This window comes from Cornus florida, unplaced genomic scaffold, assembly GCF_030987335.1.
Source record: "Cornus florida cultivar Cherokee Brave unplaced genomic scaffold, ASM3098733v1 CherokeeBrave_3.0.0_Hap2_Chr02, whole genome shotgun sequence".
In the NCBI taxonomy this organism is placed as follows: domain Eukaryota; kingdom Viridiplantae; phylum Streptophyta; class Magnoliopsida; order Cornales; family Cornaceae; genus Cornus; species Cornus florida.
Window position 1 is genome coordinate 98,807,963 of NW_026775572.1, and position 14,441 is coordinate 98,822,403.

The window sequence follows — 14,441 nt, forward strand, 5'->3', positions numbered from 1 at the left end:
CCGTTTTGCTGTGGGGTATCAAAGCAAGTGGACTGATGGAAAATACCCTTTTCTTTCAAAAAATCACCAAGAATAGAGTTAAAAGATTTCTTTTCCATTGTCGGTTCTAAATACTTGAATCTGGGTTTGAAACTGGTTTTCAATCATGGCATAGAACTCTTTAAACACTCTCGCAGCTTCAGATTTTTCTCTCAAAAGATATACCCAACACACTCTAGTATGGTCATCAATGAAAGTGATGAACCACCTAGTTCTAGTCACATTAGTAACCTGAGAAGGTCCCCTCACATCACTCTGAATCAAGTAAAATGGTTTGGATGCTTGATATAAATGAGAAGGATAAGAAACATGATGCTTTGATAATTGACAAGATTCACATTGAAATAACTAAGGATTTAAATTTTGAACAGGGATGGAAACAAATGTTTTAAGTAAGAGAAATTGGGATGGCCTAACCTATAGTGCCATAACATTATTTGACTTTTAACAGAAATAGAAATATCACTACTAGTTGCAGCTTGAGCTTGTCCACTCTTGAAGATTTCATTATCAAAATAATAGAGTCCATCAACCATCTTAGTACTGCCAATCATCTTCCCCGAATATAGGTCCTGAAATTCACATTGAGAATCAAGAAATTTGATAACATAGTTAGAATCCTTGGTGAGTTTACTAACTGATAAAAAGATTGCATGAAAGGTTAGGCACATGGAGGACAGATTTTAAAACAAGGTTTTCTGAGACAACTATAGAACCTTTTCCTGTAACTGGAGACTAACTACCATCAGCATTACGAATTTTTAAGAGACCAGAACTTGGAAAATATGTACTAAACAAATGTGATAAACTAGTCATATGATCAGATGCACCAGAATCAACGATCCAAGGGGCCGGATTTAAAGAACTAGTGAGAGCACTTAAAGAGCTACCTTTTTGGGCAAGAGAACCTGAGGAGACATTTGAAACCTGAGTTTGGTTCGACAGTTTGGAGATATGATCAGGCTGCTCCTTATTGAATGGAGATGTCTCAGTTTCAGTTGTCTCCAAATCTGCCTTGCTTCCAATTTGCTGGTTTTTCATGTAGTTTCCAGAATGTTTCTCACGTGTGCCTTGGTTTGTTACAGAAATCACCCCAGATCTTGGTTTCTCTTCAAGTTCTTGCCACAAACCTTGTAATATGTTGTAATACTTTGTAACAGTCTGATCTCCTTGTATTGTCTCTCTGATCCTTGTTTTAATTTCATACACTTGTGCGGAATTGCCTAAGTCTCAGTTTGTCTCACTTCCTGCGTTCCATAATTCTTTGGCAGTGGAGAGATACATAAATGTCTGGCCTATCTCCGATTCCATGGAGTTCACTAGCCATGACATAATCATGGAATTTTCTGCATCCCAAACGGCATATGCTGGATCATCTTCCTTTGGGGCCTGCTTTGCACCAGTTAAATAACCAATCTTCCCCCGCCCTCGGACGAACAACTTTACGGATTGAGACCACCGTAGAAAATTCTGTCCATTCAGTCGATGAGTGGTAATTTGGAGGATTGGGTTGTCACCTGAACCGGATGAAGTGATCTGGGATTTCCGAGCATTTGAAGAATCGACCAAAACTTCCTCAGTGGAGATTCCAGACATTGCGGATTTAACCAAAGTAATCGTCCAGAAACGACGAAGCGAAATAGAAGAATAAGTCTTCTATAATTCTGGTATAAACAAGCAGAATTAACGATAAATGTTTGCTGATTTTTTCGGATAATAAGCAGAACAATGGAGTAATTTACCATCCTAGTGAGTGCGGCTCTGATATCATGAACACAAAGGTGAAAAAGAATAAATTCTGATATGTTAGTTTTCGGGCTTACATAGAAGTGTATTACAAATTCTATCTAAGGAAAAGATATATACGGATCATAATTCCTATAATATAGGAACTACTTATGTAAAATTTAAAAAAGTCATTGGTGTGACCGTCGCGTGTGCACCCAAATTTGTGCAAAGAGATGTTGGACTAAGATGAGTGTGGCCAAGTTTTACATTTATAATTTGCCACTACTACCTTTTACTAAAAATATAGTTAGGGCGAGTAGCGATCGTCCCAAGGGATTGGTGGGTCGTATTAGGTTTTGGAATCGAGATTAGGGTTAGTAGGTCGAGTGATCAAAAGATTGGTTGGTGGTTGAATTATACTAAGATGCAATTTAAACTAAAGTAAACAATTAAATGCAATAGAGAGAAAATAAGAGAGAGAGATGTTGGGGTTTAGAGATCACCACTAAGCATAGCTTTTCTACACCCTTACTGAATGATTAATGAGGGAGAAAACATGTATTGCAACAATAGTGTGTGTGTGTGGTTGTTTCAACAAGCATGGATGACTAATTAAGTATATGTTGTCTAAGCAACATGGTGGATAACACAATATATCAAACTAAGCTATTAATCCTTTCTTTAAGCTCACAATCCAAACACATCACAAGGTTAGAGACATATGCTACTTGTTTTTGTAAGTGTGGAACATCAAACAACAAGCATGGATTGTCCTCCCATTTAACATCTAAACTACAACTACACTACAATTAAGCTAATGACATGAAATTAAACTAATTAAACTAAGGGCGAGACACAATCCATCAAGAAATGAGTATGAACCATCAAATAAACCATAAGAGCATTCTAGTAAGCACTATGTCTTGACAACCTCTAGATCTATAGCATCAATACACATAGACATGCATCAATAACACAAAATCTAGAGACAAACACATGAACATCTATTCTGGCATACATAGACATATGGATAGAATGAAATGATCAATTGGAAGCATTAAACCACACAAGTCATTGAATAAACAAGATCTATGTTTATAAATATGTCAAAACATGTATCACAATACAAATTCCCTAAAATATACTTAAATCAAGATGTAGAAAGCATGCTTAGGGCTAACTCTAGCCCCAAGAGGATGTCTAGCCACTCATGGATGGTGTCCTCCAACTCTCAAGGGCTAACTCCATGGTAAAGATTGCTCCTCTTCTTGGTTGATGGAAGAACTCCAAGCTTGTGTCTCTAGCCTCCTCTCTTCTTTTCTTCCTCACTAAGAATATGATATATCTAATGTGTCAAAAGTCTCTCTAGTGTATGTCTATCTCTCTATCTCAAGAATGGCTCATATTCCTTATACAGATAGGTTAAATGTCACCCCCAATGACCTGGGCTCGTACACCAATATTCCCCCCAATGATTGGATATGAGACAACTTTTAATGAGCTGGAAATTGAATTTTCTTGCACTTGGGGAAGTTCGATCGATCGAACATTCTCTGAGATCGATCGAATATGGCTGATATCTATCGAACTTAAGCTGGATGGATCCTCTATGGCGGCGCCTTTTTGGATAAAGACAAATCTGATAAATGTTTGGGAAAGAGCCAAAAGTGGTAGGTGTGGTGGTACAACTGGATAAGATGGAATATTTTCGATCGATCGGAAGAAAGTTGGATCGATCGAACCTTGTGGGATCTTTGGATAAGGACAAAAGAGCTTGGATCCATCTTGAAATGCTGAAATCGATCAAAGTTGGATCAATCGAATATTTCCTGAGATCGATCAAACTTGCTGAATTTCCTCCACTTGCTTCCTTTTGCTCCCACTTTGCTCCTTTCTTTGATTTATCTCAAGATTGCTTCAATTATGCTCTTATTTAGCTGAGTTAACTTATTTTGGGGATAAGTACCTGGAAATGGAAATAATATAAAATCAATCTAAAGCGGGAAAATAAGATAGATAAAGGTTCTAGAATACCTAAGCTTAAGGGGTTTAAGTGCGTACTTTTCAGCGCTTATCACACCCCCAAACTTAAATATTGCTAGTCCCTAGCAATGAACTACAAAGTAAAGGAATAAAATGAACAACTATACAACTATGAACTAGAAAGTAATAAATGGGTAACACCACTTTCGTAGGGAACACGATTGCATTTAGCGTATGCAACAAGCCTTTTAAACCCCTAGGTTATCCCTAGTGGACGAGTGAAGTCTCGTGAGGGTTTCCAGAAATGATACCCACAAACATTAAACTCATTCTTTCTAAAGAGGCACCAATATTGCAAACAAGCATTGGGAGAAAATTAACTCAATTATGCAATTTTTCAACCTTTTCCAAGCAATCTCCCAAAATTTCAGCATCAAGCAAGCAAGTATGGTCGTCCACACATCAAGAAAATGATCATGCAAATCAAAATAACTCTAGAATCCTTTTTGAGTGGACCGGCATCAAATATGTTGCTATCTAAGTCAACTAAAGAAATAATTACATCCTTACCCTCAAACTAACACACAAATTTAGTACCGATCATCAAGACTTAGAATGGACCTTTTATTAAAGCTTTATTCATCTAGGTGCGCTTATTCTTTTTTTTTTTTTTTGTATCCCTAAGGATCAAAGATGGAAGCATAGTGCAATATCTATTAAGCTTTCTAGCGATCCATGAGGTCGAGCGTTAGGTCAATGACTCCCAAACTGGACTGCTTTAGGGCATTAGGTGTTCAAACACCCCTAAGGACTTATAAGCTTAAATCAACTAGGTTACAAATCAAAACAAGCTTAAATCAACTAGGCTACAAATCAAAACAACCTCCATCTAATCATTTCCCACTTCTCACCTTTTGGGAGAAGCCCTCACTTTTTTTTTATTGCTTTTGCAACTTTTTTTATTTTTGGAATAAACAAATTTAATTATTAACCTAGAGTTTGGGCCCTCCACCTTTCGGCGCGAGAAGTTCAGTGCTTGATGAGGCTAGAATCTCGGCTACTTAGTGAAAACGGGTTGTTATCCACCTTTATCAAGAATGAAAGCTTTCAATACACTACTAGCCCAATTGGGATATAACCAATTCAATAATTAATAAAGTATGTACACCACAAATGAATGCTAGTAGTCTGTGCTAGTGTAGAATCCTAAAGTGAATCTCAAAACAATCACAAAATCAAGATGATGTGGACCACAAGTGCAAGCATGATATCAATCTTTCGAAAAATTTACTCCTAAATGGCATCCACAAGGCATACAAGGAGTATTGGACTCTCAAGTCAAACAATTTTTAAATTTTAAGCAATATAGTCCTCAAAAGATCAAAATCATAGCTAGTTATGGACTAATCATAGAAAATTCCTCAAATACACAAGTTATGCTCAAAATTTTGAAGTTAAAGCAAATACTGCAATTAACACCATTAACCCCCCAAACTTAAATGGCAGCAAAGAGAACAAAGGAAAGAGTATACCATTGCAGCTAAGCAAAGAATAGTCGGGACACAAGTATCCAAAGTAGGTGGCATAGCCCTCCCAAACTTGGGATTAATTGTGGTCCTGAAAAGATGACACTGGATAAAAGTTCATTAAACAACAAAGGGGATAATAACAGGTGCACAGTGGACATGCAAGTGTAAGTGGGATAAGAAATTGAAGTAAGGAGAGAGGAAAAAGGGTGGTCCTGAAAAATTCGGGCAGTACTCTTCCTCACTGAAGTCACTGAGATGCACCTGATGGAGTCAATTACGGACAGATATATCAATACGCATATATGACATCCAAAAACAAAGTATGCATAAAAGAGAAATAAAGTATAGTACAGTACATCCAGTGTCTAGGCCAACAGACTGGCCGTAAGTATATAACAGTAGCAAAAATATGGCAGATATTGCAGATATATAATAGGAGAAAAAGATATGGAAATATCAAGTGGAGGAAGAAGGACGGGCAGGGCGTGCTCCACCGATGTCTCTGGATAGATCTCGCAATGCGGTTATGACATCCGTACGGAGTGAAGCAATATCAGCCCGGATAGAAACCATGCCATCCTCCAGAGTCTGAAGACGCTCTCCGAAGCTGGGTATCTGAACTGGTGCCTCAGGTGCTGCTGGATCGGGAGAATGATGATCCTGAGCCTGCTCCTCATCATGAACGGGCGACCCAACTGGAGAGTGATGCTCTGGGTCCTCTGCGGGTTGCTCTAAATCAATGTCCATATGCATGGCAGCCGGATCGACTGGTACATCGTCCGCCGCCTGCTCTGTTGCTGCTGCAGCTGCTGCCTGCTCCATCTCCTCTCTCTCAAGCTCCTCAGCTGCCTCTGCAGCATCCTCCTGTAGACTCTTGATAAGAGCCTTGTAGCTCTTATCCCAGTCCTTCTTCTGGAACGAGTAGGCCCAGACTCAGTACGCTCCCGTGGCTGGAAGGGATAGTGCTGGTCTCGCAATATCTGTGTAATGAGATGGCCAAATGGGAGATACTTAGCCAGTTTGGGCTTGGCCTTGCTGATGTGATCAGCATATAACTTCATCATAACGCTCCAAATGAGCGCAGGAATGGATAGCCAATGCCCTGTATAGAAGGCGTACAGAGCTGTCAGATAGTCGCCGCGCCTCTGTATCTTGTGGCCGGCCATGAATACATTTCGGAATAGCACCGAATCAAAGAACCAAAGGTCGTTTGGCAGATAAGTGAGCGTGGCAAAAGTCTCGCCTGCTGCATAGTGACCTGTGAGTGCCACTGCCATGTCGACATAGAAAGGCCTCCATAGAGTAGGATATGTAGCCTCGAGATCAGGAGGGCAGATATGTGGACATCGGCTAGATCTGGATAGAGTGTCCACAGTGATAGTGATGGGGTGGTCGTCAACGGTAGTCCGCAGCTCCGCCAGGTTACTCAGGGCAGGTTAGAGGTTTTGGAAGAACATCCGGACCATCCTCGGGTACACTGGATATGTAACAGGGGCTAATATGGCTGAAATGCCCCTCCGGTCTATGTCGTCATATGCTGCTCTGGTAAGAACAGACCGGGAGAAGAAGTTTATATCGAAGACCGACTCATGCGCCACCTGAAGGCTTGAGTATCTCGGCAATGGCCGGTCTAAGTCCTGGGCTGGCTGAGCTGGTGGTGGTGATGGAGATGGTATGCGCTCAGCCTCAGCATCAGCCTGTGAAGAAGATGCCTCAGCCGAAGACTGTAGTCTACTGTCAGCGGATGGAGACTGAGGTGGAGTAGGCTCTGCTGGCTCCTCCTGAATATGAGAGGGCTCTAGCTCAGGAATGGGGTCCTGGACGTGAGATGGACCTGCCTGGTCGTCTAATCTCCGCCTAACTCTGCGATGATAATGTCCACGAGCAACAGTCTTGACCCTAGCCATGGCCTGCAAAATAAAGGAAAACTCAAAAAGGAAGTCAGTGCCGGTAAAAAGAATTAAAGCACGGTTTATAAAATTATGTATGTCAAATAAGATAGACAAAACAGATAAGGAACATGAATCTATATAAGTGACAAGGAATAAGTGACATGATGTGAAGCATGCTAGACAGTATAAGTATGGAATGCATCCAATGTGGAAAACACATGCATTAGGCATGTATGAGAGAGCATGAAACACAAGAGATGGTGTGTGAAGTGTGATGCAAATCTGTGAAGTTCGATCGATCACAAAAATGTGAGATCGATACAAGTTCGATCGATCTTGAATAAGTGAGATCGATCTATTACAGATTGATCTGAGAAAAAGTTCGATCGATCGAACTGTAAGGTAAAATTCGAAAAGTCACAGATTTGTGACGTGGATGGCACGGGGGCCTCCCGAGCAAGCTCGTGGGCCCCTCTACACAACAAATCAACAAATTTGGTCACTTTCCTTGGCCCGTGACCCCCAAAATCAAAATTAAAATCAAAAAATATAAAACGATATATACACATATATATACGCATATATGCATAGCTTCAAAGCTTCAAATATGGCAATAATCATCATCATAACATCGTAGATCTAACATGGAAAGCATGGATTCATGAAGAATAAGCTCAGAATCAAAGGAGGGATCTCAGATCTTACCTAACCCGAGAGATGAGATAAGAGGGAGATGGAATTTGAGATCCGAGATGAGGGAGAGAGATTCGGGATGAGATGAAGTCACCGGAGCACTCGCCGGAGATGGAAGAGAAGGGTTTGCAGCGGCGAGGGAAGGGATGGGTCTTAGATCGATCTCTTTGAAATCGATTGAATGACCCTAGGTTCGTTTTTTTAAAAACATTTCCTTTTCAGTTCGATCGATCGAACTGAATCCTCAGATCGATCGAACATGTATCAATCTCTCCTCACTAAAAGACAAAATTGTTTTTGAAGCTTTTGAAATTTTGAAAATTAAAAATTAAATATCAAAAATTAAAAATGAAAAATATTTTTTTTTTTGGATTTTTGAAAAATAAAAATAAACTAAGTAAAATAAAAGAAAACAAAACAATTATTTTTTTTGGAATTTTTGAAAGATAAAATAAAAGAAAAGAAAATATTTTTGGGATATTTGAAAAATAATAGACAAAAATAAGATAAAATAAAATAAAATAAAATAAATACAAGAAATAAAAGTATTTTTGAAAACTTTGAAAACTCCCTTTTTATTTTTATTTTTTAGCATTCAAAATATTTTTGGATTTTGCAAATTTTTGAAATAAAGTAAAAATAAAATCTTTTTGGAATTTTTTAAAATAAAATTTAAAATATTTTTGTAAGTTTTATGAATTTGAAATTCAAAGCCAAAGTTATAGTTAAAAGAGCATAGATCGATCAAACCAAGATCGATCTCAGATAGGCTTCGATCGATCGAACATGCAAAAACCTGCAGACATGTTCGATCGATGGGACAGAGAGGCCTTTTATAGAGGGTGGATGCAGGTTCAAAATTTTTCTAAGTGTTGAGACTGCAGATCGATCCAAGATGAAGTTGGATCGGTCGAAGAACTAAAGATTGATCTAGGAACAAGTTCGAACGATGGGATAGAGAGCTAAAATATGCAGGTTTTCTTTGAACGATTGGACAGAGAGGTGATTGGATGCAGGTATGGAGTTCGATCGATCGAACCTCCTTGGAGATCGATCGAACTGATGCAAGATGCTCATTTTCAACATGAAAGTGCATGCAATCCTAATCACAGTTCCTAGCAATGTATATGAACCTAAAGGAAATAACTAGACTTCGCAAGAAATAAAATTTAAAATAGAAATGAGGGAGGAATAGGGTTGTGACACCCTACGAAATATACTAGTCTTTAACGTCTCTAGCAAGACGTTGGGCTCTTTTAGCCCAGATCAAACATCTTGTAGTGCATCCCCTCCTTGATGGGGTGATAAGTACTTTGAACTCCACCCAACAAACAGTTCCCTAGAGAATTTGTTGGATTAGGCTCAAAAGAAATTTTTGGTCCTTGGTCAAAATGATCTTTGGGCTTCCATGCCCATTCAAAACAAGATTGTGAAACAACTTTCTTGGAATTCAGGGTTGAAGATAAACTTTTTGAAATTTTGGTTTCAAACAAAGACTCTATTTCTTCACATTTATGGTGATGATATTTCTATACAACATTCACTTCTTCATGCTTGTCAAATGAATTCGGGGTTGGATTGAAGATATTCAACTTCACCTTCATGTGGCCAAATGAGATCTTCATTATCCCCATCCTACAATTAATGTTGGCATTCGCAGTTGCCAAAAAAGGACGGCCAAGGATAACGGGAATTTGGCTCTTAGGATTCGGGACCGGTTCCGTGTCAATGACAACGAAATCAACGGGGAAGAAAATTTATCAATTTTGATCAATACATCCTCAATGATACCCTTAGGCTTTTTGATGGATCGGTCGTCAAGTTGCAAAACCACCGACGTCGGTTTCAAGTCTCCTAAGCCTAATTTGACATATACCGAATATGGAAGAAGATTAACACTTGCTTCTAAGTCTAGAAGAGCCCGATTAATGACATGGTCACCAATGATGCAAGATGTAGTAGGTGAACCGGGGTCTTTGAACTTTGGAAGAGTGTTATGCTGCAAAATGGAGCTCACTTGCTCGGTCAAGACCACTTTCCTAGGTGCTTGGCTTTTGTTCTTCCTCTTTTGGGTGCATAAGTCTTTTTAAAACTTGTCATAAGCCGGAATTTACTTCATTGCATCCAAAAGTGGAAGATTGACTTTCGCTTGCCTAAACACATCCATAATTTCATTTGTTTTGGCCTTTTGTTTGTCAATTGAAATGGATCATTTTAAGGCATCCGGAAATGGAGCTTTTGGTTCAAAAACCTTTTCAAAAATTTTCTTTGAAGTCTCTTCAACACAAGAAGTTTTGAAATCCTTTTGCAAATTTTTCTTTTCAAATCACTTTTCAACACATTCTCATTTGAATGATCATGCATATGCAATGGAAGAGGAATAGGATGTGAAACGGGACGAGTGTCAACTTGTGGTTGCACTGGTTCACTCTCTTCATTGGACATACCTACTTGGTTGTCAATGATTCTCCCACTTCTCAAGGTTGTCACCGCATTGACATGCTCTATTATAGGACTTTCCGATTAGGAATGAGTCTCCACAATACATTGTTGCTTTGGTGGGGTATTCAAAAGCATTTTCCCTCTCTCTCCAGCATTTAAAGTACTAGCTATTTGCCCTACTTGGGTTTCTAGCTTAGCAATGGATTGAGAATGAGAATGAAGCAATTGAGTGTTCGCCTCCTAGAATTTCCTTGAGAATATGATGGTTGATTAGGAAAATTAGAATTATAAAATTGATTTCCTTGTGATTGATATGGTCTATATCCTTGTGATTGATATGGTCTATATCCTTGTGATCCTTGGCCTTGTATTGGAGGTGGAACATACTTCCCTTGGAAACCAACTTGGGGAGGGTTTGAGCCTTCCTCTTGGTTTCTTCAAGAGAAATTCGGGTGATTCCTCCAACTAGGATTATAGTGATTGCCATAAGGATTGTTCCCTTGATTAACAAAAGCTGTATTGACTTGTTCATTATGCTCACTTTGCACATGTCCATGGGGACAATTGGAAGTAGAATGTAAAACGCTTGAACAAGTCATACATGATTCATTGGATGCATGATGGGAATGGTTAGGGATGGAAGATACTTGATTTGCCGAGTTTTGGTCGATCAAGAATTGATCAAACCTTTAAGATAATGATTTCATTTCGGCGGCTATTTCATTGGAATGGTCAACTTGATGTAAGCCAACATTCTTCCTTCCACTTGAATTCCTACCATTCTTAGAAGATAAAGTTCGATGCAAAGAATTTTCGCTCATGCTCTCATAAAGACGCCACACGTCATCCTCATGCTTATCAATGTAAGAGCCACCCATGGAAGCATCAACCATGCCCTTGTAATTATCGAATGAACTCTCAAAGAAATATTGAACTAATTGCCATTTGGGCATGTCATGATGTGGACACTTCCTAAGCAATTCATTGAATCTTTCCCATGCCTCATGGAACGTTTCCCCATCCCCGTGTGAAAACTCTCGAATTGAGGTTCTCATGGCATTGGTCTTAGAAACCAGATAGTACTTCTTCAAGAACTGTTGTTGCATTTCTGCCCAACAAGTTATTGAAAAAGGCCTAAGATTGTTAAACCAGTATTTTGCCTTGTCTTTAAGGGTGAATGGAAAAAGTTTAAGCCTTAAGACCTCTTCCGACATGTCCGTGTATCTCACGGTGGAACATACTTCAAGAAACTCATCTAAATGCTTATAAGATTCTTCACTTGGAAGTCCATGATAGTTAGGAAGCATTTGAATGGTTTGTGGTTTGATTTTATAGTGGTGTGCTCTAAATGGTGGCAATTGAATGCATGTGGGTACATTATATTCATTAGACACATAGTGATCTCTTAAAGTAAGGGGAGGATTAGCAATTGGTGGTGCAACATGGGCACCTTGATTGCCTTGAACTATGGGAGGTTGTGGAGCAAACATTGGCCTCGGCATTCCCAATGGAACTTGGCCTTGTTGTTATGGTTGGTGAATGAATGGCCTCGGCATGCCTAATGGTACTTGTATGTTATCATGATGCACATTGGGGTGGAGGATACCTTGTTGGTCTATGTGACCAAGGTCCTCCACATAGTCCTCATTATGTACTTCCATTGATGAAATGGATTGACTAGAACTTCCTCTTCCCATAAGGTTTCGAACAACGGATTCAAGATGAAAATTAAGAGGGACAAGAGTAGGTTTCAATGATCTACGACCATGCATGCACAACAAAACACAACAAGCAACAAGCAATGAACAATCACTTCACCTTCGCAACAAATCAATCATCAACTTCCTCCACATACAATGATCCCATACTCCCATGCTATCAATAATATGCAAAGAATAATAAAATTGCCTCCACGTGGGCTCACGATTTATATAAGAATTGAAATACAAGCCTCCGCGCGGGCAGACGATTTAACTAGAGATTGAGTTAAGAAAGAGCTCACAAAGGGTCCTTTAGCACTTCAATTCAATTTTCAATTTTAGACTAACAAATTTTTTTAGATTTTAGCTTTTTCCTTGCTTCTGCTTAGCTCCTTGCTTAAAATGCTCCTTTGCTCACCTTCTAGCTCAATGCACCTAGTCAAACAAGAACCAACATAATAAGTAACCAAAATGAAAATGAAAGTAAAGTAAAGACACGATCAAAAGAGTACTAATTCCTAATTGATTCCACAAATACGACGTTGCCTTTAATCAATCCCCAGCAACGGCGCCAAAAACTTGGTGTGACCGTCGCGTGTGCACCCAAATTTGTGTAAAGAGATGTTGGACTAAGATGAGTGTGGCCAAGTTTTACATTATAATTTGCCACTACTACCTTTTACTAAAAATATAGTTAAGGCGAGTAGGGATCGTCCCAAGGGATTGGTGGGTCGTATTAGGTTGTGGAATCGAGATTAGGGTTAGTAGGTTGAGTGATCAAAAGATTGGTTGGTGGTTGAATTATACTAAGATGCAATTTAAACTAAAGTAAACAATTAAATGCAATAGAGAGAAAATAAGGGAGAGAGATGTTGGGGTTTAGAGATCACCACTAAACATAGTTTTTCTACACCCTTAATGAATGATTAATGAGGGGGAAAACATGTATTGTAACAATAGTGTGTGTGTGTGGTTGTTTTAACAAGCATGGATGACTAATTAAGTATATATTGTCTAAGCAACATGATGGATAGCACAATATATCAAACTAAGCCATTAATCCTTTCTTTAAGCTCACAATCCAAACAAATCACAAGGTTAGAGACATATGCTACTTGTTTTCATAAGTGTGGAACATCAAACAACAAGCATGGATTGTCCTCCCATTTAACATCTAAACTACAACTACACTACAATTAAGCTAATGACATGAAATTAAACTAAGGGAGAGGCACAATCCATCAAGAAATGAGTATGAACCATCAAATAAACCACAAGAGCATTCTATTAAGCACTATGTCTTGACAACCTTAGATCTATAGCATCAATACACATAGACATGCATCAATAACACAAAATCTAGAGACAAACACATGAACATCTATTCTAGAATACATAGACATATGGATAGAATGAAATGATTAATTGGAAGCATTAAACCATACAAGTCATTGAATAAACAAGATCTATGTATATAAATATGTCAAAACATGTATCACAATACAAATCTCCTCAAAAATACATAAATCAAGATGTAGAAAGCATGCTTAGGGCTAACTCTAGTCCCAAGAGGATGTCTAGCCACTCATGGATGGTGTCCTCCAACCCTCAAGGGCTAACTCCATGGTAGAGATTGCTCCTCTTCTTGGTTGATGGAAGAACTCCAAGCTTGTGTCTCTAGCCTCCTCTCTTCTTTTCTTCCTCACTAAGAATATGATATATCTAATGTGTTAAAAGTCTCTCTAGTGTATGTCTATCTCTCTATCTTAAGAATGGCTCATATTCCTTATACAGGTAGGTTAAATGTCACCCCCAATGACCTGGGCTCGTACACCAATATTCCCCCCAATGATTGGATATGAGACAACTTTTAATGAGTTGGAAATTGAATTTTCTTGCACTTGGGGAAGTTCGATCGATCGAACATTCTCTGAGATCGATCGAATTTGGCTGAGATCTATCGAACTTAAGCTGGATTGATCCTCTATGGCGGCGCCTTTTTGGATAAAGACAAATCTAATATATTTTGAAGATATTTTTGGGAAAGAGACAAAAGTGGTAGGTGTGGTGGTACAACGTGATAAGATGAAATATTTTCGATCGATCGGAAGAAAGTTGGATCGATCGAACTTTGTGGGATCTTTGGATAAAGACAAAAGAGCTTGGATCCATCTTGAAATGCTGAAATCGATCAAAGTTGGATCGATCGAATATTTCCTGAGATCAATCGAACTTGCTGAATTTCCTCCACTTGCTTCCTTTTGCTCCCACTTTGCTCCTTTCTTTGATTCATCTCAAGATTGCTTCAATTATGCTCTTATTTAGCTGAGTTAGCTTATTTTGGGGATAAGTACCTGAAAATGGAAATAATACAAAATCAATCTAAAGCCGAAAAATAAGATAGATAAAGGTCCTAGAATACCTAAGCTTAAGGG

The 14,441-nt window shown here is 38.8% G+C and overlaps 1 protein-coding gene and 1 pseudogene across 5 annotated transcripts in view; both read left to right on the forward strand.

Annotated features, from left to right (window-relative positions):
- Positions 1-14,441, forward strand: part of LOC132295491 (sodium/hydrogen exchanger 8) — a 109,524-nt gene that overhangs the window by 61,515 nt on the left and 33,568 nt on the right. The window lies entirely within an intron of this gene.
- Positions 11,258-11,356, forward strand: LOC132297819 (small nucleolar RNA R71; annotated as a pseudogene).